Source organism: Triturus cristatus, chromosome 3_2, assembly GCF_964204655.1.
Source record: "Triturus cristatus chromosome 3_2, aTriCri1.1, whole genome shotgun sequence".
NCBI lineage: Eukaryota > Metazoa > Chordata > Amphibia > Caudata > Salamandridae > Triturus > Triturus cristatus.
The window spans coordinates 1,006,122,412-1,006,147,563 of record NC_140584.1 but is presented as its reverse complement, the minus strand read 5'-3'; the positions used below and the strand labels follow the sequence as shown (position 1 = coordinate 1,006,147,563).

The following is a 25,152-nucleotide window of genomic DNA, read 5'->3' as shown; positions in this document are numbered from 1 at the left end:
GATTGCCATCAGTTCCAAAAGGTTGATGTGCATCTTCTTTTGCTGTGTCGTCCATAGTCCCTGCACTGTGTAATTGAGTACATGAGCTCCCCATCCCTGGAGAGAGGCGTCCACAGTCAGTATTATTTGCGGAACAGGCTCTTGGAACGGTCGGCCCTTGCAAAGGTTTTGTGGATTCCACCAATGCAGAGAGTTGTATGCCCGACCGCTCACCAACACTAGGTCTGTTAATTGTCCTTGAGCCTGATTCCATTGACGTGCCAAGCACTCCTGAAGCGGGCGCATATGTAGTCTCGCGTGCGAGACTATGAAAATGCAGGAGGCCATCATGCCTATCAACTGCATGAACACTCGCGCTGGAAGGGAGTGTTGAGGTTTGAACTTTTTTATCAGCAGTTGCATGCTGTTGATCCTCACCAAGTTTGGCTGAGCTTTGGCTGCCAGAGTGTCTATGGTCGCGCCCAGGTACTGCCGTACGTGGGCGGGTTGAAGATGTGTCTTTGGATAATTTAGTGAGAATCCCAGACTGTGAAGAAGGTGAATGGTGTGGGACATGTGGCTGGCACATTGCTGGGCTGACTTTGCCTGAACAAGCCAGTCGTCCAGATAAGGGAAGACGTGAATGTGCTGTCTCCGTAGATGTGCAGCCACTGTCGCTAGGCACTTGGTAAAGACCCTGGGTGCCGTTGTTACTCCGAAGGGGAGAACTTTGAACTGATAATGGTGATCCTGAATAGTGAACCTGAGATATTTTCTGTGCGATGGGTGTATGGGTATAAGGAAATACGCATCTTTCACATCCAGTGTGGCTAGGAAGTCTCCCTGGCTGAGTAACGGTAGAACCTCCTGTAGGGTGAGCATATGGAAATGCTCTGACAGAATGTAGTGGTTGAGGGGTCTCAGGTCTAGTATAGGTCTGAGAGATCCGTCCTTTTTTGGGATTAAGAAGTACAGAGAGTAAACCCCTGTCCCTTGTTGGTTTACGGGCACGACTTCTATTGCACCTTTTTGCAGCATACTTAGTACTTCCTGCTGCAATAATGCCAAGTGCTCTACGGACATAGGACGGTGCTTTGGCGGTATGTTGAGTGGAGTGGACGTTAATTCTAGACAGTAACCGTACTGGATAATTTCCCTGACCCACCTGTCTTTGCTGATGGACTTCCAGACTGACAGGAACTGTTGGAGTCTCCCCCCGACAGGTGTTATGTGGTCGGGGGGCAGGGAGAAGGCGTCACTGTTTGTTTTTGGGGGAGGACCTGGTGTTGCCGTACCCACGTCCTCTGCCTTTGGTGCTGGATCCACGATATCCACCTCTATTGTTTTTATCATAGGTACTTTGCATACCCCCTTTATTGTACTGCTGCTGGGACCCCTGACCTCTAGCTGCTCCTCTATTCCCGGGGCGACGAAAGGAGCCACTCCGAAACTGCTGCGACTGCAGAGCCCCCATTGATTTTGCAGTTTCCGTGTCTTTTTTAATTTTTTCGAGGGTAGTGTCAACCTCGGGGCCAAATAAAAAGTCTGGGTTGACCGGTTGATTTAAGATATTGTTCTGAATTTCAGGTTTGAAGCCTGAGATTCTTAACCATGCATGCCTCCTCAACATTACGCTTGTGTTGATCGCCCTTGCTGCAGTGTCGGCTGCATCCAGTGCGCATCTGATGGACGCATTTGTAAGGAGTTGTCCCTCTCTGATAAGGAGCTCTGCCGCCTCTTTGTATTCATCTGGCAAGTGTTGTAGCAGTGATTCTAGTGTGTCATAGTGTGACCTATCATAACGGGCCAGGAGTGCCTGGGTGTTGGCAATGCGCCAGATGTTTGCCGCTTGCGCTGCTATCCTTTTGCCTGATGTCTCCAGCACTTTGGACTCCTTGTCGGGGGGAGGAGCATCACCCGTTGTTTGTGAATGTGCTCGTTTGCGAGCATTAGCAACAACCATGGAGTCTAATGGTAACTGACCCTTAATGTACATAGGGTCTCCGGATGCAGGCTTGTATTTTTTTTCGATTCTGGGGTTCAACACCCGTGCCCTAGTTGTTTCTTTAAAAATGTCTTTTGCAGGTTTTAGAACTCCCTTCAACATTGGCAGAGTTTTGACGGTTTTCTCAGAGGAGGCGAATGTGTCCACTAAGAAATCTTCCTCTACAGTGTCAGAATGGAGTCCCACTCCATGATTGGCAGCAGCCCGTTCTATGAGGGCATTAAAGGCAGCAGTGTCCTCTGTGGGAGATGTCTTTATATTATAAAGCTGCGTGTCAGGAGTATCTGGTGCGTTACTCTGGTCGGTGGGGTCATCCCATGCCTGATCTGGGTCTTGCATGTGATCATCAGGATCGATATCCACCGGGTAGGTGGTATAATCCCCTATATAGTCCTCTCCGGCGTCTGCCTCTGAATGCGTAGGAGAAAAAGACGGTGGGTCCTGAAGGAAGGGTTGAAAGGTTTCATGAAGCACTGGTGCGGAACCTGCTGGCAGTTTTGGTTTCAAAGGAATCTTGTATGAGTCCAAACCCTTCTCTGGTGTGATTTTCCGCTTGCGGAGCAACAGCCTACCAGTGTCTGCGTCGATAAAGTGTGCCTGTGAAGGCTCGATATCGATTTGTCCAGTGGATAGTGTCTGTGTTTGGTGGACAAATGTCCGAATTTCGAACATTTTCGGTGCCTTGGGCGGCGGCAATCCAAATGTGATGTGCGCCGGCGCCGAGTGTGCCTTTGCGGCCTTGTGCGTTTCGGGACCCGACGTAGGTTGGAGGGTTGCCCGGTCCCTGATGCGTTGCAACGACGCTGAGACCTGTTGCAAGGTGAACGCAGATGGCACTTTGGAACCGATAGGCACCTTGGAGGCAGGCGTCGAAGCGGTATCCGACTTATTCCCAGTCTTTGGGTCGTCGATCCGAAGGTGGGTATCGACGGTCCTCGGAGCCGAAGATTTGGCAGGCACCGCACCCTTTGATGTCGACGCAGACGGATCGACCACCTTGACCTTGGTGGGTTGGGACGTAATCTTCTGTGCCATAGGCCGAGGCGCCTTGTGGGGACCAAGGGCCTTCTTCTTTGGCTCGGCGCCGGAACCCGTTGTGGTGAGCTCGGCACCGAAATCTCTTTTGGTGTGTTCGGTGCCGATGACCTGTGCCGGCGTCGAAGGAGTGGAGGGCTTCGAGGCCTTCGATCCGATCGCAACCTGTTTCACTTTTGGTTTCGATGTAACCGGTGCGACGGACGGTTTCGGTTTCACTGAAGGAAATCCAGTCGTCTTCGATATTAATGGCTCCTGTGAAATGTTCGAGGCCGGGCCTTGAGGCGGGGCCGAAGAACCGTGTGACTGATCTTGGGTAAGGCCCGCAGGCGATCCCTCGACCTGAGCCTTATGACGACTTTGTCTCTCGGCCTCCGTATCGACGGGTTGGCCTAGCTCTTCGCTTGAGCCATCTTCCTCGGCCCCAAGGGCCTCATTGTAGTCTCCTACCTCGTCGACGACGTCTTCGTCCTCGAAGATCACCTCATCATCGTCTTCCGATCGGGATTCATGTTCGGAAGCGTGGCTGGAGTCTATGTCTTCTACGCTCTCGGCTTCCTCATCCTCGGTGCTGAAGATGTTGACCGGGGCAGGCGCCGATTGCTGTGCCTCCAATCTCGCTGCCCGTCGATTCCGCAGAGTCTTCTTCGAGCGGAACCGGGCGCAGGCCATGCATTTCGACTCATCATGATCCGGTGAGAGACATTTGTTGCACACCGGATGGACATCGACATGTGGGTATTTCGCATGGCATAAAGGACATCTCTTGAAAGGAGTCCTTGATTCCATCGTCGAGCGGTGATCGATGTTCGGACCGAAACGGATCCGAAAAGCGTGAAGAAGGTACTAAAACACAAAATAAACCGGTCGATACCGAACGCGAACAATACAGACGAGATCTAAAGGCCTTTTGGCCTTAAACTAAAGTTTCCGAACTTGAGCTAAGATAAGCACATCCGAACCCAATGGCGGAAAAAAACAATCTAAGGATGGAGAGGATGCCCATGCGCACTGTAGTCCAGGGGAGGAGCCACCTATCTCGTGATACTTCGAAGACTCTTCCAGGACAAAAATTTGCAATCATCCGGACCCAACACTAGGCGGCGATCTATGCACAGATATGATTCAGCAGCCCACATGCCTCGAACATTACCGAAAGATTGAAGAACCTTCTTGCCAAGCAGTCTGCTCCCACAAACCTTGGGCACTCCATACCCAGTATAAAGAGATAATCCAGACTGGAGAATGTGCAGTGAGCACTGTGAAATAGGAATATTGCGACTTTCCGGAATACTTTCATCGCCACCCTCCACCAGCTCATAGTTACTGATGAATCTCTCCAGTCTTCTGTTACCTTCTCCTCCCTCACTACCCCTCTACCTATCTATTCTGGTGTGATCGCTTCGATAAAACAATTAAAATTCCCTATATGAGGCATGTCCAATTAGAGGTGCCAAGCAGTGGAAGATCCACTTTGCTATAAATCTTCTGTTAATTGGGGGGGGAAACACTAATGACCCCTTATTGCCTGGTCATCGGCGGCGCCTGGAGACCCCATTGTGGGTAGCTGCGCGCCTAAGAAATCAATTATTAATAATAATAATAATAATAATAATAATGATAGTACAAGACTTCCACTTCTATATGCCTGTGACACTTGTGTAGTAGCCGTTTGTGGCTGACCAGATTTCTTTTTTTTTTTTTTTTTTTTATACATAATTTTGTATTAGGCAACTTCATTACGTACAATATATACAAAACAAGATTTCAATAAGAAAAATATACAATACTGCAAGTACTAATCTAAGTTTTAGGTACCTCCCAAAAATAATAATAACGGAAAAAAAAAAAAAGAAAAGAGAAAGAATACATTTCAAATAATCTGATCAACAACAGAAACAGCCCAAAATAGTCTATACTAAACAACCTAAACTAAACTAAAACCTGTTTTTCCAAGAGGTAATTGGCATCCAAATCAGGGCACCATGTTGTCTACCTGTTTTTACCTTTAACTGCGTAAATTGCCATTTCTTGGTTTGCTATACTCAAAAAGCGAGTTATCCAGACTTGGAAATTAGGAGGATCTAAGTCTTTCCATCTGGTGGCTAATATTAGTCTGAATACTGCCATACCCAGAAATAGACACATCTCTTCGTCCTTAGTATGATTTAAAGTATTATCATGCCCGATCACAAATAAAGTAGGAGACATCTGAACTTTATGGCAAAAAACCTCTTCCCAAAACTCTGAAATTTTAGTTTTAAGCATTGTCAGTTTACTGCACTCAAAAAACATATGTATTAAATGTGCCGGGCCCATCCCACACCGCGGACATTTGTCGTCTGTTCGTTTGCCCCATGTGAACAATTTGGCGGGTGTAAAATATAAATTGTATACAGTCTTATAAAATTGTGCTTTAAGAGTTGCTGTGAGAAGAATCTTATCAGCGAGGGAATCTTATCTAAATCTACATTTGGATTATTCAATTTAGAAGCCCAGCATGTTTCAGTTCTTTCCATGTCATCTTGACATTGTTCCATCAGTAGCCTATATATTATACTTATACTGGGATTTTTTCCCCCTCTGTCTGTATTTTCAAGGAAAGAAACAGTCTTCAATGAAATTTGTGCAGCCTTTGCGGAAAGAATAGAATTTATTTGGATATATTTAAAGAGATCGGAAGTCGGGATATTAAATTTAAGTTGTAGATTGAGGAATCTCGAACTAGGTGTGTCATCTAAGAAATCCCCCACTGATAATAACCCAAGAGCCTCCCATCTTTTAGCAATATCGTCATTGATTTGTGCGGAGAAAAGAGAAGAGTGCCATAAGGGTGTATATCTATTTATTTTTGTAATATCACAATGTTTACAAATTTTTTTCCAAACTGTCCAGGCACTATCTATAATTTTATATTTAACCTTCTTAAAGTAAGATGGTTCAATTTGTCGTAATAATAATCCTTTTGCATTCTAGCCAACGGCCAACTCATATATAGACGGGATGCATATAGCTGCTGTACTATAGGGCAGAGGGCTAGCATTGAGTAGCGGGAACATCCCTTGGAGAAGGCTAGTGCAGAAATATAAAGTTATATTAGGGAGTCCTAGGCCCCCTCTTTGCTGTGGGAGAGATAGAAATTTTGAGGATCTTCTGATCTTGCCGTAACCCCAGATAAATTTAGAAATTAGGGTTTCGAAGATTTTAGTAGTTTTATCCTCAGCTAAGATGGGTATCGCACGGAATAGATACAAGATCTTTGGAAAAATGTTCATTTTAACAAAGTTAGTTCTTCCTATAATTGAAAGGTTAGGACTATTAACCCTCAGTAGCTCCTTTTTAATATTTGCCAGCAGGGGGTCGTAGTTGAGTTTATTGATATTCTCCACCTGTGGGGATATACAAACACCCAAATATATTGCGCTAGATGTCTTTCGGAGGTCATTAAAAAAGGTATTCTTTGTGCATATGACAACAGTTTTTCCAGTATTCAGAGAGTATCCAGACATATCTCCAAAAGACCGAGTTATTTTCTCGATTTCTTCTAAAGCCTCAGAGGGATCAGGTGTCACAATCGCCACGTCATCAGCATAGGCCAATACCTTAGTTTCGTAGATGCCTGTTTTGATTGGTGTTATAGCCGCGTTTGCCAATAGTTTTTCAATCAGGGGATTTATATATAGGGCAAATAGTATTGGGGAACAAGGACATCCCTGTCTTGTGCCCCGTTGGATTTTAAATTGTCTCGATTCTAAGCCCATTGTCAGAACTTTTGCTACCGGATCTTGATACATGGCTTGTATTGCTTTGATAAGCCCTGGCCCAAAATTATTAGAATCCATTATCGCCCAAAGATATCTCCAAGATACTCGATCAAAGGCCTTCTCGTCATCAAGGAGGATCATGGACATCTGGCCCTCCGTCACTGTCATGATATCAAATAGTGAAATCACCCTACGGGTATGATCCGTGGTTCCCTTATGCGGGATAAATCCATGTTGCCACGGGGAAACCAGATGTTCAACCACCCCCCTGAGCCGATTGGCCAAGACTTTTGCATACATTTTCGTATCTGAATTTATTAGGGAAATAGGGCGATATGATGTAGGATGTATTGGCGCCTTACCCTTCTTAAGAAATATCAATATATTAGTCTCTCTCCAAGACTCCGGCGTGGTTCCATTCGTCTGTATCCCTATACAAAGATCCAAAATATAGGGTAGAATTACTGATCCCAAGCTTTTATACAGATCTATAGGGATCTTATCGGGGCCAGCTGCCTTACCGGGTGCAAGATCTTTTACCGCCAGTTGTACCTCCTCTTGGGTAATATCCTTTTCTAATTCTGCTCTGCTATTTGCATCGAGAGTGCTGCTCGGACCCCAGTCACATAGTCCCCCTCGTAGTTTGTCTGTCTCAAGAGAATCTTCATTTTTATACAGATCTTCATAATATCTCTTGAAGACATCTAATATTTTATCAGATTCTGTATAAGACGTGCCATTTGCGTGAATAGTGTTAATTTTGTTAAATGAATGGTTTTGGCGGGTGCGAAGGGCCAGTTGCTTTCCAACCCTCTCCCCGTCTTCGTATAGTTTATTTCGGTTAGATTGGAAGATTTCTGCGGCTTTCTGATTAAGCTTGCTATTAATCTCTGTTTTTAGAATTATTAGCTTGCGTAATGAATCTTGACTATTGTCTCCATTATTTATGGTGTTTATATGTTCCTGCTCTGCCTTTGCTAAGTCCGACATCAGTTGCTAGTTAACCAAGGCTGCTTTTTTCCTCAATTTGGCGACAAAGCTCATAGTTTCCCCCCTGAGAGCTGCCTTAAAGCCATCCCAAACCATATTCCTTGTTGTACTGTACCGATTACAATCGAAATATCCATGTGTCCAAATCTTGATATATTCAATATATTCTTTATTTAACAAAAGTTTTCTGTCGAAAGTCCAATTAAATGGAGGCCTATGTATTTTAGTCGAGTTAATAGTCAAAATGAGCATATTATGGTCAGAAAGTAGCTTAGGGCTTTTATCAATTTCTGCTCCAAATGACAGCTCGCTGGCTAGCCACATATAATCAATCCGTACATATTTGTTTTGTGGACATGAAAAATATGTGTAACCGGGATCTAGTTGGTGCTTTAGAACCCAAATATCTATTAAATCGAAACTTCCTTTGAGTTGAGAAAGCGCCCTGAAGACATTAGGTTTCCTTCCTGTATAGGTTGTCATGTATTGACTATATGGTGTTCCTAGATGATTGAAAGAAATATTAAAATCCCCACAAAATATCAACAGCTTAGGCCATGTAGCCAACTCAAGCTCTAGCTCTTCAATTATCCGTGGATCATCTAAATTAGGAGCATATATCGAGCAAATTGTAATTCCCAGATCTAATTCAATTATAACCCACCTCCCGAAGTCATCCACTAATTTACGTTTAGCCTGACCCAAGAACCCTCTAGCAAAGATTGCCACCCCGCCAGTTTTAGTAGTCTGAGTAGTGTTTGCAAGCAAGTTATATCCTGGTATTCTTAATAGATCCCTATCCTTCCATGTAATATGAGTCTCCTGAAAGCATAAGATATCGTAGGGTGTTAGTTTAACAAATTGATATATGGTGGCTTTTACCCCTATCGTTTAGTCCTGCCACATTCCAGGTACATATCCTTAGCTTCCCCATAACGACCAAAGCTTATTTACAGAGGTACATTCTTCATAGCAATAAGAAGTTAACATATCATTTGTAACTTTAAAAAAACATTGTACGTATGAGGCTGTCTTTTTTCTCCCTGCATATTCCCCCTTAACGAACCCCGTGCCAGCTCCCACCCCAAGAGCCGTGCCCCGCCCCCACACCCACAGATAGGCAATTAGACTCAATGAGAGTCTATGTGATGAATGTGCATTATGAGACCAGTGCTGGAGTTTGCCTTGGAATATGCCATTGGCCAATATAGAATTGAGTATTTCCATTCCTAGTAATGAATATGACCAATACGCAACAATTTACTCAGATTATTATGAAAATCTTCAACAGAGACCAACAGAGACCAAGGACCACAATCATAACTACTCTAATCATAACCCATTCCTAGTAATGAATATGACCAATACGCAACAATTTACTCAGATTATTATGAAAATCTTCAACAGAGACCAACAGAGACCAAGGACCACAATCATAGCTACTCTAATCATAACCCATCATAACCCATCCAAATACTCCTTGGCCTTGATTTCCGATGTAAAAAATTTAACTTCTCCCTTAATAATTATTTTAAGGCGAGCAGGATTGTTCAGATACGCCATCACATTTTTGTCCTGAAACGGTTTAATCATTTGTCGTAGGCACCACCTCCTTTCCACCGTAGCATGGCAGAAGTCTGGGCGCACAAAGTAGGAAATACTACCACTAGTGCGTTTTGTCTCTGGCCTTGCTTTATCCGATATAGCCTGTCTCAGGAGGAAATTGCCAAAATAGACCAGGATTGCTCGGGGATACCCCCCTGGACGTACAGGTTCTTTTTGATACATGGGGACCCGATGCGCCCGTTGTATTTCGATATCCCAACTCCAAGAAGAGAGTTCTGGCAGGGAGTCCCGAAACAGTCTAATGATAAAGGAGCGAACATCGTCTCCTTCTGACTTCTCCGGAACCCCCAGCACGCGGAGGTTGTTTCTGCGTAGGCGATTCTCGAAATCCTCTAGCTTCCATCTGACGTCAGAGAGCTGTGCTTCATGTGCCACCGTTATTTCGTGATTAGTAGCTATCGCTGTTTCATTTGCCACAGTGCGAGACTCTAACTCAGTTAACCGATTCCCAAATGTGGTTACTGTTTTGTTTAGTCTCCGTACAACCCCTTGCACTTTCCGGAGAGTATTCTGTACCTTACGCCCATCCTGTGCTGTCTCCTCTCTGTGTGCCGCAATAGCTTGCAGAACAGTCTCCATTACTGTGTTTAGTGTCGCCATTGATCCTGGAGGCATCTCCGTGGAGCTTGAGGGAGCCAGTTGAAGAGGAGAGGGAGGGCACACAGCGGCATCTGAGATTTGATCTGTCAGTTGCAGGGTTGGGTCCATGGTAGGAGTATAATCCCATGCCAGATCGGCCGCCCCATGATGGCCTTTTTTTCTAACTGTTTTCTGGGCTCCGTAGTCTTCCTCAATATCACTGCCAGTAGATATAGTGCTTGTCGCAGTTGAAGTTTGATAGTCGTCGGAAAAAGAATAGAAATCGCTGGGTTCCTTTTCTGCGTCCGTTTCAATAGCTCCTTTGGTTACCTCCCCAGCAGCACGGCCCATTTTATCCTTTAGATTTCCGATGACAAGGCCAGAGTTGCTCACCAGGGTGAGCGTAATAGCTTGAGTTTGTTCCGTCGAAGTACTTCTTTCCCCAAACAGATCTGTGTCTGATGACGCTAGCCCACCTACCCCTTTACTCTTGCTTACTACGGAGCTCAGGTATTGCAGGGTCAGTACATCGAAGACCTTTTGTGTCTGTTTATAAGTGCTTGGATCTAAGTTAGTAAATAGTTCTGAATCTACAATAAGGGGGGGATCCTGAGAAAGTACAATTGTTTTTGGTAGATCCTTAGCGCCTGTATCACCCCCCTCAGTAAGATCAGTATGGACAAGACCGGCTGCACGCGGATCATTACCTGCATCTTGAAGTGTTTCAATAGTATTCTGAGACGCTGCCAGGTCGACTCCAGGGAGGCTCTGCCTCGATTGACCTGGAAGCAGTCCCGATGAGGCCCGGCGAAGAAGAAGGTCAGCCACAGACGGGACGCTCGTGTTTCCTCTCCCCATCGGTGCCGTTCGCAATTGCCTCGGTTGAGCCTTGCCTCCGGGAGTACTAGGAACCACCTCTGCTTCCCTTACGGATCGTCTTGCAGTTGAAGCATCCTCGCGCTGTGCGCGTCTCGCAGCAGCCACCGCCGCCGCCCTAGCCCTGGCTGTGGCGGACCCGACGTTCTTGGGAGGCATAGTTGGATTCACCCGTCCGTCGCTGTCACTGCCCAAGGAGCGCTGTGAAGGCTGTCCCGTGGCTGCTATGGCTGCTATGGTTGTCCCGCTCTCCTCCTTCAGCGTCTTCAGCGTCTTCCCATCCGAGAGTCGGCCGCGACAGAAGAGACGGACCACACACAGACCGATGATTGTTGTATACGGCCTCAGGTAAGCTCCTGTACTCCCGGTTAGCCCGGGGTCTTGTATCGCAGTTGATTGTGGTACCATTAGGGAAGGTTCGTCAGAGTTCCCCAGGGTTTGTAGTGGGTTTAATATTTAGTTGATCACCTCTTGTTTAGGCAATAATGTTCTCATGTAGCGTCGTGTCTTTCCTCCATACCCCAGCGCATCTCAATAACTGAGTCTAAGTCAGTAGAGTTCAGCTTCGCTCCAGCACTGGTGCCGATCTCTGCACTGCGGTCATTCAACCGCCATCTTGCCTCCCCAGACCAGATTTCAATGATGGTGAATGGGATCATTTCCTTGCCATTACTATCACCCATCTTGATCCCCCACTGGGCCTGCCATGCCAGGAGCATATGTCTACCTTTGTCTAGGAATCTCCAATCCGTAGCTTTCACATGCATGTCAAGGAGGAGCAAAATATCTAGTTTAAGTGTTCACAGTTATTGTCCAACTGTTGCTCTCTTTGGTCTCCCGAACCACTTACATTCCATGTCATAATTCTAAACATGTCCCCAGTTTCTGACATTTCGTATAACATTTACACTCCTTTCTCTTGAATCAATTTCTGTGTAGTAGGTGATGTCCAGACCTACCGTTCGTTCTTCCATCCATGTTGCTCTTGTATTCCTTCCTATCATATCAAATTTGCAAACTCTAACCTCCTCAACTCCTTCTTCCTCCCCACATTTTTATCTGATGGCCCCAGAATGATCTCTCCTAGTGTTGGGAGCACCTACTATGCAACCCTTCATTAACTTTGTTGCTCCCTGTAGTTGTAGTCCTCTTCCCCACCTGCACCTTCATTCATTCAGACTCACAAAAATTGCTGTGAGCAACTCAGGTCCCTGGGAATTTCTTTTTCCAGCTGGATCTCGTGCTCACAGTTCCATGTTGTTGGAACCGGATCCTCCTTCTTCCTCCTCTCACTGGCTCCTTCACATTCTGTTTCTGTTTACATCTCTCCAGGACTATCTCCCATCATTCGGATGAACAGTCTGTGCCCTCATCTCTGCTTCTTCTTCTTCGGCCAAACCCTAATCTTTTGAGTTACCTTTCTTTCCCGCTTCCCACTCAGCTCCTTGTTCCGGTCTCTTCCTTCTGCCACCTTGTCACGTGCCTCTTAAGGAGTATCAAAAAGGTGGTTCTCGAGTTGTGTATTACTTTTAGCATGGCTGGAAACAGGAGCAAGTAAATCAGTTGGATAGCTTTATGTTTACCCTTTACCTCAAAAGAACTTCCTCCGTTTCAGTATCTCTCTAGTGTAATTTGGGAGGATTCAAATATCACCTTTTCTCTCTTACTTTTCTGCTTTCAGAATAGCATCTATGTAATTAGGTGTCTTGGCTATAAATGGTCAGTGGATTGGAGGGAGTCTTGGAGGTGGCTGAGACGCTAGAACATGATGAGCTTGTTCCACCACAAAGCTGTGTGGGCAATATTGCCCTTAACCACTTCTCAAGAAACAATACTGGTTTTGTGCTGTCCACCCCCTCCATACCGCCAACTATCCTAAGTTGATTCTCTTTACCTTCCCTTCTGCATCTTCTCCTCTCTCTTCCAGTATCTTGGAGGGTGCCTGTATTTTTGTTGTTTTTTCCCAAGTGCCTCATTGTGTCTTACATGCTATCTCCTATGCACTTGTGATATGGCCGACCACACTATGAAGCTCTTAGCAGAGTAGTGCCACGTTTGTGCCCACCTAAGTGATTCGAATGCCCCAGGGACAGGTGGGTTTCTCTTATGGCCAGCAATATCATTTTTGTGTTCCTCTCTGTCGCAGGCCCCTCACCTCCTCCTGCCATCAATGCATGTGGCATGCAGTACACTGGCGGTACAGTCCCTTGTGCGTCATTGTCTATTTCACCTTGATTCACGGGTGCTCCAACTTTCTCCTTCGTCTCTTTCCATAGACTGAGTAGAAATATAATGAGAGTTACTTGATTTTCTGCCCCCCCCAACACTCCTTCTCTTCCATGTGTTGTTTCTCTCTTGCTTTCCCCCCTCTCTGGGTCTCTGAGCTCTCTTTCACCCCTTTGTTTGTTGCAGAGGAGGGAGAGCCCAGTAATGTGTTCGACTCAGCTAGTGGGTGTACGGTCTGACTTCCAGGTGCTGTTTGCGAAGCCAGGAATGGAAAGGCTTCTACCCTGAAGGTGAGTAGACCCCCTTCCCTCCCATCCACCTCATAAACCCCTTTACCTCAAGCACCGGCACCCTCTACGCCTCAGTCTTTTTTCCCCTTGAAGGGGAAAATGGGGAGAATGTGGGGAGACAAGGGAGATGTCCCCAGACCAGGTAGTTCAAAAGGTTGGAAGCATACAGTAAATCAATAAAGCAGGACTGCTGGAAACGGTCAGGCCTGAACCGCCACGTTCCCCGACGACTGGAAACACGCCGAGGTCAACCCCCTCCTGACCTCAGAAACTACAGACCAATCTCACTGCTCCCGTTCCCAGCGAAAGTCATTGAGAAAGCCATCAACAGTCAACTCACCACATTCATTGAAGAGTACAACATCCTCGACTCCTCCCAATCCGGCTTCAGAAAAAACCACAGTACGGAAACTGCCCTCCTCGCTACAACAGACGAAATCCGCACCCTACTGGAGTAAGGCGAAACAGCAGCCGTTATCCTCCTCGACCTCTCAGCGGCATTCGACACAGTCTCTCACCGCGCACTAATACACAGACTCCACGACGCAGGGATCCAAGACAAGACCCTCAACTGGATCTGCTCCGTCCTCTCCGGTAGAACGCAGCGGGTCAGACTCCCCCCTTTCCTCACTGACCCTACACCTACCACCTCATGGTGGTAGGTGTAGGGTCAGACCCCAGTGGTCCTCCCTCAGCCTTACACTCTTCAACGTCAAAATGGCTCCGCTCGCCCCCTTCGTCAGAACCTACGGACTCAACATTGTGTCATATGCAGACGACACCCAACTCATCCTCTCCCTATCCAATGAACCCAATACCGCCAGACACAATTTTCGAGAAGGCATGGAAGCCCTCGCCAAATGGATGAAAAACAGCTGCCTACAACAAAATAACAACAAAACAGAAGTACTCATCATGGGCCCAAACCCCGACGCATGGAACGACACCTGGTGGCCCCCCGCCCTCGGAAGCCCGCCCACCCCCACGGACCACGCACGCAACCTGGTAATCATCCTGGACTCCAAGCTCAAAATGGACCGGCAGATCAACTCCGTCTCGTCCTCCTGCTTCCACACCCTCCACCTCCTACGTAAGATCTTCAAATGGATCCCCCTTGAACACAGAAAGACCGTCACTCACGCCCTGGTCACCAGCAGACTCGACTACGGCAACGCACTCTATGCCGGAATAAACAAACACCTCACCCGCAAGCTACAGAACATCCAGAACGCCGCTGCAAAGACTTGTCCTTGACCTGCCAAGACACTGCCACATCTCCCAGCACCTACGCACACTCCACAGGTTCCCCATCAAAGCTAGAGTCACCTTCAAGATGCTCACCCACGCCCACAAGGCCCTCCACGACACCGGACAAGCATACCTGAGCAGCTGACTCAAATTCCACGCACCCCAGAGGACCCTACAATCTTCCCAGCTCGCCTACGCTGTGGTCCCCCGCACCAGAAAGACCAGATCGGGAGGCCGCTTCTTTTCCTTCCTCGCAGCCCAAGCTTGGAACACCCTGCCGCTCCACCTCAGACAGACAACATCGCTCCCCATCTTCGCAAGAAACCTCAAAACCTAGATCTTCGACAGAACCCCCCCCCCCACACTTGATGGACTGGAGCCTGCTACCCCCCCCCCCCCCCCCAGTGCCTTGAGACCCTTACGGGTGAGTGATTGCGATTAACAAACGCCTGATTGATTGATTGATTGATTGACCATATTCCATAAAAGTGATCCACTCTTGTTTTTCCTAATTAACAAAAGGGATCAGTATGAACTTGACTGACTCTACCCTTTGATGGGTATTTTGCTTTCCTATAACTTAGGGACACATTTCATGCATTCAATCTAGAATGTACGTATTGCTTGAAATGACCACCCTGACTCTAACATACGAAAACTATAGTTGGTACACGTTTTGTCCGAGATGGCGAAGAAAGCAGAACATGATTGCTTAAATATCTGTAGTGAGGTGATCGGAAACGGAAATCCTAAGTTCTAAAGCAACAAGCAAGAAAACTGCATCACTATGGTCTAGATGTACAAAGTTTTTTGTGGCCTCAAACGGCCTGAATGCACTGCAAAAAAAAGCTATTTACAATGTACAAAAGGTAAATTGATTCGGTAACATGTTACTGAATCACAATTTGCGTTTGCTACCAAAGACAGATTCGAAATTTGAAGGGATGTCCCTTCCAAATACCGAATCAGAATGGTATGTATTAATTGTTTGCAGCCAAATTCAGATTACAAAATAGTAATACTTCTCCACCAGTTTAAAACTAGTGGTAACCCATTTGCAAAGAGGAAGAGGTCACTTTGGGACCCTTTCCCTTATGAGAATAAAAAAAAAAGAAACTGCAAGTTTTAATTATTTATTTTTAAATGCATCCCAGTTTCCTTAAAGGAAAACGGCTGCATTTTTTTTAAAAAAAAAAAAGAACAAAAAAAGACTGCTTTATTAAAAACCAATCACAGACATGGAGGTCTGCTCAGCAGACTGCCATCCCTGCGATGGCTGCGATTTGTAATGAGTCGCAAATTGCGACCTACCTCATTAATATGCATGAGGTAGGTCTATTTGCAAAGCACTAGGAATCGCTAATGAAACTCAAAAGCGTTTCATACATTAGGAATACCAATGACCTAATTGCATTTTGGACAGAATTGGTATTCCCAATGTCTGTACATCTGGCCCTATGCCTCCTGGTAAATATAAATTGTATTCTAAATTGTGTCAATGGAAGAAATGCTGCGCAAACAAATGATGGACGGAATGCTGAACAAATCAAACATTCACCCCCAGTCAAGACATCCGGGTTAAATCTACTGTTCTTTTGCTCACCATGTCACCCCAGTTTGGACCCAGCCATATGCAAATCAGTCTTGACCCTGTTCCTCATGGGAACAGTCCAGCCCGAAGTGCCAAGCCAGGTCCACCCTGAACCGGAAACAAGCATCCTGGGACCGGTTTCGGAGAAACACCCCTAATCAGCCAGGCTACCTTGAATCCAGTGGCACAGCGAGCAAGGGACCCACGTCTGGGCATAACATATGTTCCCACTTATGTGAAGAAACGAGCCGACCTCAAAGCCATTCTCGCGAGGCAGTATAAGGCTAAGTGTTTTTGTTTCATTATTACGGCTGGTTTCCTAGCGACTACCCTTTCAGTATGCACAATTGGGATTTCCCGCGTGATCATTGCTTTGTCTAATTCCTTTTTTAGCTCATTGTGTCACTGCTGGTGCGACGGGTGCGGAGATCTCTTTTGTCACTCACAGGGCAACGGCTCCAATGTTGCAAGAATCGACTCAAACTTTCACAAACAAAGTTCAATAAGAGAAATGACGAATTGAATAGGAAATGGACACGTGTACCTAAAAATGCTGGAGATGAAAAACTTTGGACAAAAAAATTACAGAAACTGCAGTATGCGCAGGTAAAGAATTATGGTGGTGTGTACGAAAACAAGGGGCAACACTGAAGAGGGAGAAACTGCTCTGGGCCTTCACTGTTTTCTATGCATGCTTTAAAAACATTGTACACTGTCAACAGTCCTAAGGCGTTCAAACTTCATTACCTTTAGCTCCTTAGAAGATTTTTTTTAAACTGCTTAAGGAACCTCTCAATCAAACTAAGGGGATCGCAGGGTCTGAATAACCAAAGAGCCACTTCGGACTAGAAAGAGAGAAACGCCTCGTTAAAACGTAGCAGCTCATCAGTGAGGAAATGCAGGACTGGATGGCGGGAAAAATGCCCTCTGGCAACCCAGTGAGATGAGACACCCACCCAAGACTCCGTCTGCTAAAGTGCATCACACCGCATGGAGGGCTTCTCTTTAGTCACTGCTTAATTAATGGGCAAAAGCCAGCTACTTGTAATAAAAAAAAATAATTTAAACGAGGCCTATCTACCCGGAAGGGTCCGCAAACACGCGTTGAGCACAACTTCCGCTCCTTGGACTTCTCTCTTATGTGTGCTAAGGGAGGGGAGGGAAGGGAAGGGGCGGAGCCTGGAGGTACACTTATCAGTCACCAGACGGAGGTGTCCGAAGTATGGTGGAGGCAAGAAAACGTAATGGAAACAAAAATGGAAAAATAACCTCAACAGCTGTAACACGAACTCTAATTTTTGTTAATTAAATATGCAAGCACCTTATATTCCGCGATGGATACGCATGACCAAAGCTTAGAGTATTAACGTCAGGTGATAGTGGACAGGGGGGGCCATGTAACCCGAGCGCTCCCTCCGCCATGGAAACCACCTGTTTCGCTCAGAGAATGGATGAAACTTTCCGCAAAGAGCCGACAGTCACGCGAGAAGTAATTCAATCGAAGGGCTGCAGTGATGGAATCCAGGTCACCTCAGTCAGGGAGAATGGCTTCATACGAGGAGCTAGCTGGCGAGCGGAGGGAGGGCGGGAGGGCAGGGACGGGTCACAAAGGGCCTCCAGTCAAGCGGCAACAGTATAAGCAACTGGAAGCTTAGCACATTTACTTGAAAACCCGTGGCAGTCTTGCCAAAAGCAGCGAAACGTGAGTCAGAGTGAATACATCGCCTCACTTACTTAAAATAATATACACTCCCTCTTTAAAGGCAAAAGCCAACAAGAACAATATCCCTACTTTGAAAGGACAACCACTTTTAAGCACCACCATTCTTCTCACAATAAGGCTGGAAAAAAATAGGTTGAACATCCTGCGAAAAAATGTAAATGTTCTACTCTATTTGCGGACCTGAAGGCAAGTGAAATACTCGCACCAGGCACATCGCAAGACTAGCATCAGCAGCCATTACTAAAATGACTCAGCATGCACTTTTGCCACGGGTTTAGAGTATATAAAACTGGGCTGAATTTGCTGCTAAAGCTGCAAAAATGCATCCGTTCCAGTGGCGAGCTGGAGGAAGTGTAGTAGATGGCTGCCTTCAATTTGTTTTGTAATAATGCTGCTACCATTGTTCCGAGATTTCAGCAGCCAAGGCATATTTGAAATGGGTGTACTGGGCGGTGGGTGAAAACGTGGTAACATCTCAATATTAAAAGAAATATGTACCATCTTTTTTAAGATTCTGTGTTAGAATTAGAAGAAACACAATTTGTTCAAAGGTCTGTGGAATGGAAAAGAGGTATGGAGAATGTGCCTGTTCCTATGAATTTAACACATTGGTCGATATTGGTAGAAGTGGAATTAAGAATGGGGATACAACGTTCACATTTACCATTTCCGTAATGTATATCTATTTTATTTATCCAGGCTCACTGGTGACATCCAAAGTAAATCACCCAAGACACAAACATCCCCGTGGATTGAAGCCGAGGCATTGCAATAAGGGAATAGAGCAAATCAGGCGCAACACCAAGCTCCAATACAGGAGGGTAAAGAGAAGCAATTTATCACCACCACATAGGAGATATTTAATGGCCACTTGCATCTTCGATAGCACGCCCTGAAGTATCCTATAGCTAAGCAAAGACACGCTCAACAACTGCCCTGTAGACTTGTCACCAGTCCTGCTGCCAGTGTAACAGCCTGTGTAGATTTTCAGCCTGTGTAGATTTCTCCAATTAAAAACCGTAGCTACTGTGGACCTTGCTGAATGCGCCAATAAGCCCGAAAGCAATGCGACTTCGTCTAGCAAGGTTATGATGTGGGAAATACAGACCACTATGGTTTCTAATCATTTACCAATAAAGGCCGAAACAGCTGATTTTTAGAATGGTTTCAATTTACTGTCAATAAATATAGTGCATGGCTTTATGAACACATGGATCCGTGAAACATTCTTCGATCTATATAAATATAAGGCCTAAGTAGGAACAGTGGCCAAATAAAAAGTCAACTTTACCTACGTGTATTTTATTATGGGGACCATAAAGTGAGCATGTGCATTCTCAACTATTCTAGTAGTAGCTATTTGCACGATAAGAGAATAAAGGTGGTTATCGTATCACTACTGTACCTTAGTGATATTTTTTGCCTTTTGACATTAGTGTTGCTCGCTTGTTATATTTGTCCCGGGGAAACCTCTAGCCCCAGAACATAAAGATGGCAATTAAAGGTGCCACCAGGCTGAGTTATACGGTTTCTGGTTGGGAAGCACTCAAAATGCTCCTGCTTTCTTTGGCCCGAAGGGGAACTATCACAACTCACTGATAAATTCTAGTGACCACTGGTTGGTACCGGTGCCAGCTGGCAGAATTTGGGGGTACACCTGATTTCCATGTGCACCAAAGGGTAAGATCGACCACCGCTCTGTCCTCCCTCTAACCTCCACCTGAATAAATCAACTGCATACACTGGTGTTTTCCTGCAGAATCCCGGGCTAACTTTCAGCAGCATTGTTTGAATTGAGCTGAGCAATAACGGGGCACTCACCTCGTTCCCTTTCCACCGGCGCCGCAGTCATTTCCATTCAGCCGCGGGGCTCAGCGAGGACCACAGCCCCCAAGCTCCCCAGCGGCGGAAGCCCGCCTTAGTCACCAGCGCGCCAGGAGGCGCTTAAATCCGAGGACTTCCCCGGCAAAGCGGGTGTTTCCTGCAGAATCCCGGACTAACTTTCAGCAGCATTGTTTGAATTGAGCTGAGCAATAACGGGGCACTCACCTCGTTCCCTTTCCACCGCCGCCGCAGTCATTTCCATTCAGCCGCGGGGCTCAGCGAGGTCCACAGCCCCCAAGCTCCCCAGCGGCGGAAGCCTGCCTTCGTCACCAGCGCGCCAGGAGGCGCTTAAATCCGAGGACTTCCCCGGCAAAGCGGGTGTTTCCTGCAGAATCCCGGGCTAACTTTCAGCAGCATTGTTTGAATTGAGCTGAGCAATAACGGGGCACTCACCTCGTTCCCTTTCCACCGCCGCCGCAGTCATTTCCATTCAGCCGCGGGGCTCAGCGAGGACCACAGCCCCCAAGCTCCCCAGCGGCGGAAGCCCGCCTTCGTCACCAGCGCGCCAGGAGGCGCTTAAATCCGAGGACTTCCCCAGCAAAGAGGGTGTTTCCTGCAGAATCCCGGGCTAACTTTCAGCAGCATTGTTTGAATTGAGCTGAGCAATAACGGGGCACTCGCCTCGTTCCCTTTCCACCGCCGCCGCAGTCATTTCCATTCAGCCGCGGGGCTCAGTGAGGACCACAGCCCCCAAGCTCCCCAGCGGCGGAAGCCTGCCTTCGTCACCAGCGCGCCAGGAGGCGCTTAAATCCGTGGACTTCCCCCGCGACGCGGGACACGCGCGGGCTAAGCCCGGGCAAAGGGCGGGCCCTCTGTGGCCCTCAGGGGACAGAAGGCGACGGGACGGGCTACCCCCCTGATATCACCATCATCCTGGGATAAAGCATAAGGAGACAGTGTCAGTGATTTTTTTATGGTTATATTATTGCATGTGCGGCCTGCCATAGCTGCTAAGATTAGCCCTTCATAAGTGCCCAGTCTTATATCTGTTCTTCCGGACTCCTCCTACATGATGACTAAAGTAAGAAAGACCCCTGTGGCCACAAGATCGTCGACTAGAAATAAAACTGTTCTATCTACACCACTACCGTCTCTTACAGCCATTGACTTGATGCTACAAAAGACTATAGGTGTAGTTGCAGATGCTATACAAAATACGGAGAGGCGTCTTTCAATGACCCCAAATATGTGCTTTCCTAATCTTCAAATGCATACTACTGCCAATAATAACACCGTGGAGTTCTCTATTAATTTGGAGGAATCACTTTTGTTGCAATCCTTTTCAGGGTTACCTAGTGGCAGAAGTAGTAGGAAAAATGCATCATCAGTCTCACCCACTCCATTAAATAGCATAGAAGGAAGCCCTTTGTTTGTTTCTAATTCCGGGGATAATTCGTGCCTGTTTCAACCAGGAATTATATCATTAAACTCCCCAGGGGTAGTACCTGCTGAAAGCTCACCTCTTGTAAATAAAATAGCAGCAGATAAACCGCTTTCCCCAAAAAAGACGAAACGGCGTTTTGGGAAAACAACCAAATCTATTGTGAGGAAAACATATAGACCCATGGGTAATCATAAGCCCTCAGCAAAGGATGTTTGGTTAAATTTTAGACTGGCTAAACCAACCACTAGAACACCTAATTTGACTATAACACCTTCAAATCAGGGCGTATTATTGCCCAAAGAAATACAGCCAGAGAATACTAAAACCTATACAGACCAGAAAAGTCAGACTGAAAGGGCGAGTACATTAGATAAACTATACCTGACAGAACTGGAACAGCTAGTCAGATCTCTTTTACAGCCCATAAGTGAAAAAGTTACTAGTATAGAGCAAACTTTAGTGAAGTTTGAGAAGTCCCAAAAAAAGGACTCTACGAGCATGTTAAAAATTCTTACTGTACCCTCACAGAAGGACAGCTTTTTACCGGCCAACGGCAACCGAAATCAAACTAACATTAAAAAGACACGAACTAAGAATAATACAGAAATTGTTAATTCTAATTTGGCATCTACCTCTTCCCTGGGTGTTACAGATCATAATGATCTAAATCCGCCTATATGTGTAAATAATGAAACAGCAGTAGCGCTGACTCTGCCCACTACCTCAGACGGTTCCACAACTGGTAGTGATGAGAGTGAATGGGCTGCAGAAGGTCTACCCCCTGCCTCACTTGATGATCAGGCTGAGCCTGAAAGGCTCATATTAACAGAAAATACAGCCATTACCACACGACCAGCGCAAACACCTAAGCTGACACAATTAAAAAAACCCATTCACATAAATCTCCCTCCCGAATCCCACTTATACACCATAGTGATGATAGGTGTACCGCAATTAGAAGTGGGCAAGGTAGAGAGCTATGGGGATTTGAAAAATAAAGTGAGTCACTGGTTAACCGCCCATAGACCGATCCCTCGCCACATTAGTGGTAAAATAACAAATGTTAGGAGGGTCGATTAGGTGGGCCACAGATTTAAATCCACTGAGGGTGACTGTATTGTTGTCAACTTTAAGGATAATCGTGCAGCAAGGCATATTACTAGCTGGAAGGATGGCCTGATCAGCAGCTTGATCCGTACTATGAATCTAAGTTATTTCTATCCCTCAAGTGATCATAGTTTAAATAAAGAGTATCCATATCCCATTTCAGAGCAGGAGATAACCTATGATAACTGTAACTTATATCACAATGGAGTAACACCAAGGAACCACGGACATTACACTGTAGGAGATCAAAGACAGTATAGGAGAGATATACCCTGGGAGACCAGACAGGTCAACCACCCAGAAACTTATCATGAGAGATGGGAGGCCTCACATGGGTTGTATCATCACCGCAACCACTTTCAATCAAAATACCCTAACATCTACTACAATGTACCTAGTTCAAACAGGTTTGATGTCTTCTATGAGCAGAATGGCTTGGAGGGGGTCGACTGACTACATGTTGCTCCAGCCATACCAACGCATATTGGTCCCACGCAAAGTAACAATGTGCATGGGGAAATTAGGCCTACACAAGCAGCAATTGCTCCCCTTTCAACCACCGAATTAGTTAATAACAATCAGATAGAGCTAGATGCAGACCCTCTAATGGATAGTTCCGAGGCTTTCATTTTTCATCCAGTCCATGTAGAACCAAACTCTTCTACAATAGAAATCACGGGAGACACACACGTAGAACAACTAAATCGGTTATTAGAACCTATAACCATAGAAGTTGCCACTGGAATAGAGCCCGATGATGTTTGTAACGTGAGTTTAGTTTCCTGGAATATAGCAGGTTTGGCTGATAAAATATGTGACTCTGCTTGGTTGGCATTTGTTAAGAAATATGCAGTTATATGCCTCCAAGAGACATGGCTGGAAGATAATAATGCCTTCATTGAGGGCTACCAAAGCTTTCTTAGGCCAGCAGCCCCCTCAATTAGTGGAAGAGCAAAGGGGGGGCTGGCTATTTTCATTAATCTGGCACTTTCTTGCCAAGTGAGTAATTGGTATCATGCAAATCGGAACATTCAAGTGCTCGAATTGAAGAGAGGCAAACATGCTCTGACCTTAATTAATTTTTATAATGCCATAAATAGCCAAGGGGAATGCAATATACTGCTTCTGAAAGAGATGCTGAGAGAAGGAGCAGGCACATTGTCACGTAACTTACTGATCGTAGGTGATTTTAATGTACACCCATGTGGTAATCCACGAGTTACCTCTATGGGATCTCTGGGGTGTAATAATGTGAATGGTTTTCATTTTGACCACTCTAGGCGTGGACTTTGTCTCAACGATTTGTTGAATGAAAATAACCTATTTGTAGCTATGTCCATGGTGCCTGAGTCTAAGGTCTTTGATGTTCCAACATTTAAAGGCTCAGGTCAGGGGTCTTTTATAGATCATATATTGTTATCTGCCGACCTTGCCAATCAGGCCTCCAGATTCATAATTCAAACGAATATTTACAGTGATCATAATCCCCTAACCATTAGATTGGGTGGGGGAGTATTTGAAAAGCGAATGAACTGTGAAGGCCGGGGAATTTTAAAATGTACAAATGGTAAAGGTCGACTGAAATGGCATTTGGTAAATCATGAAAACCTATACACTGAAATCAATAAGTCATGTGGCGAGGAACTTGCGGCTTGTGTGTCACCATCTACGTCCCCAGAGCAAACCTTAGCCATTTTTGAGGTTGTGGTGTCATCAGTAGGATCTATGCTATTAATTCCAGTGAAGGGACAAGTTAGAACCAACCCTAAATGGTTTGACCATACATGCTCTAAGGCAAGCAGAGATCTGAGAAAGGCGCTAAAAACCAAACCTAGAGATCCAGGTCAAAATCAAAACCTGCGACTGATTTACAAGAAATCACTTGCTAATCGGAAAAAAGAAATTAAGGCTTGTACCTGGGAGTCTCTGCTTGACCCATCAGTCCTGGGCAACAGCAGTAAATTCTGGGAAATTATTAATAAACCTCTGTTTGACAATCCCAGTGATACTGCACTTGGTACTAACATCCCTGAGGAGGATTGGGTCACTCACTTTAGTGTAATCTTTAAAAGCAATGAGCAACAGGCAGAAAATGACTTTTTAACTCCTATGGAAAAAAGTTTGTGTTTCTCAGTTAACGAAGTAGAAAAGGGCATTCAAGGGCTAACTGGTAATAAGGCTCCAGGCCCGGATGGCCTGCCTCCGGATCTTTTTAAATCTTGTATCTCATTATGGGCCCCTGTCCTTACGGCTGTAGTAAATGCAGCTGCGGCCTTCGGATGTCCAAAGTCGTGGGGGCTATCGACTATAGTGCCCGTGTTTAAAAAGGGCGATCGTAGCAGTCCGTTATGCTACAGGCCAATATCTTTAATTAATTCTGTAGCAAAAGTGGTAGGGGGTGTAATCTTGAACAGGTTAACAGCATGGGCAAATGAGAACAATGTTATATCCCCAATACAATACGGCTTCAGACCTGGCCATTCGACAGTAACTCAGTGTCTGAACCTATATCTGATTATAGGCAAATACACTTTGGCCTGGCAGGGAACCATCCATATGGCTTTTATGGACTTATCGTCCGCATTTGATTGTGTGGACAGAGGCAAACTATGGGACATCATGTCAAAGATGGGCGTTGAGCAGAATTTAATTAATCTATTGGCTGACCTGCACTCCGATACAAGAGCTAATGTTCGATATACCCAAGACCTGAAAGTGACGGGGGATATCAGAATTAACCGGGGTGTCCGACAGGGGTGTATCCTGGCTCCATTTCTCTTCAACTTGTATATTAACGAGTTGGAGGAATACCTGTTAAAAACTGGAGCGGATTACCCCTTTATAG

At 45.8% G+C, this 25,152-nt stretch overlaps 1 protein-coding gene across 3 annotated transcripts in view; it reads right to left on the bottom strand.

Moving 5' to 3' along the window:
* RFFL (ring finger and FYVE like domain containing E3 ubiquitin protein ligase) overlaps positions 1-25,152 on the bottom strand; it is a 423,271-nt gene that overhangs the window by 255,993 nt on the left and 142,126 nt on the right. The gene's annotated exons all lie outside the window — the stretch shown is intronic.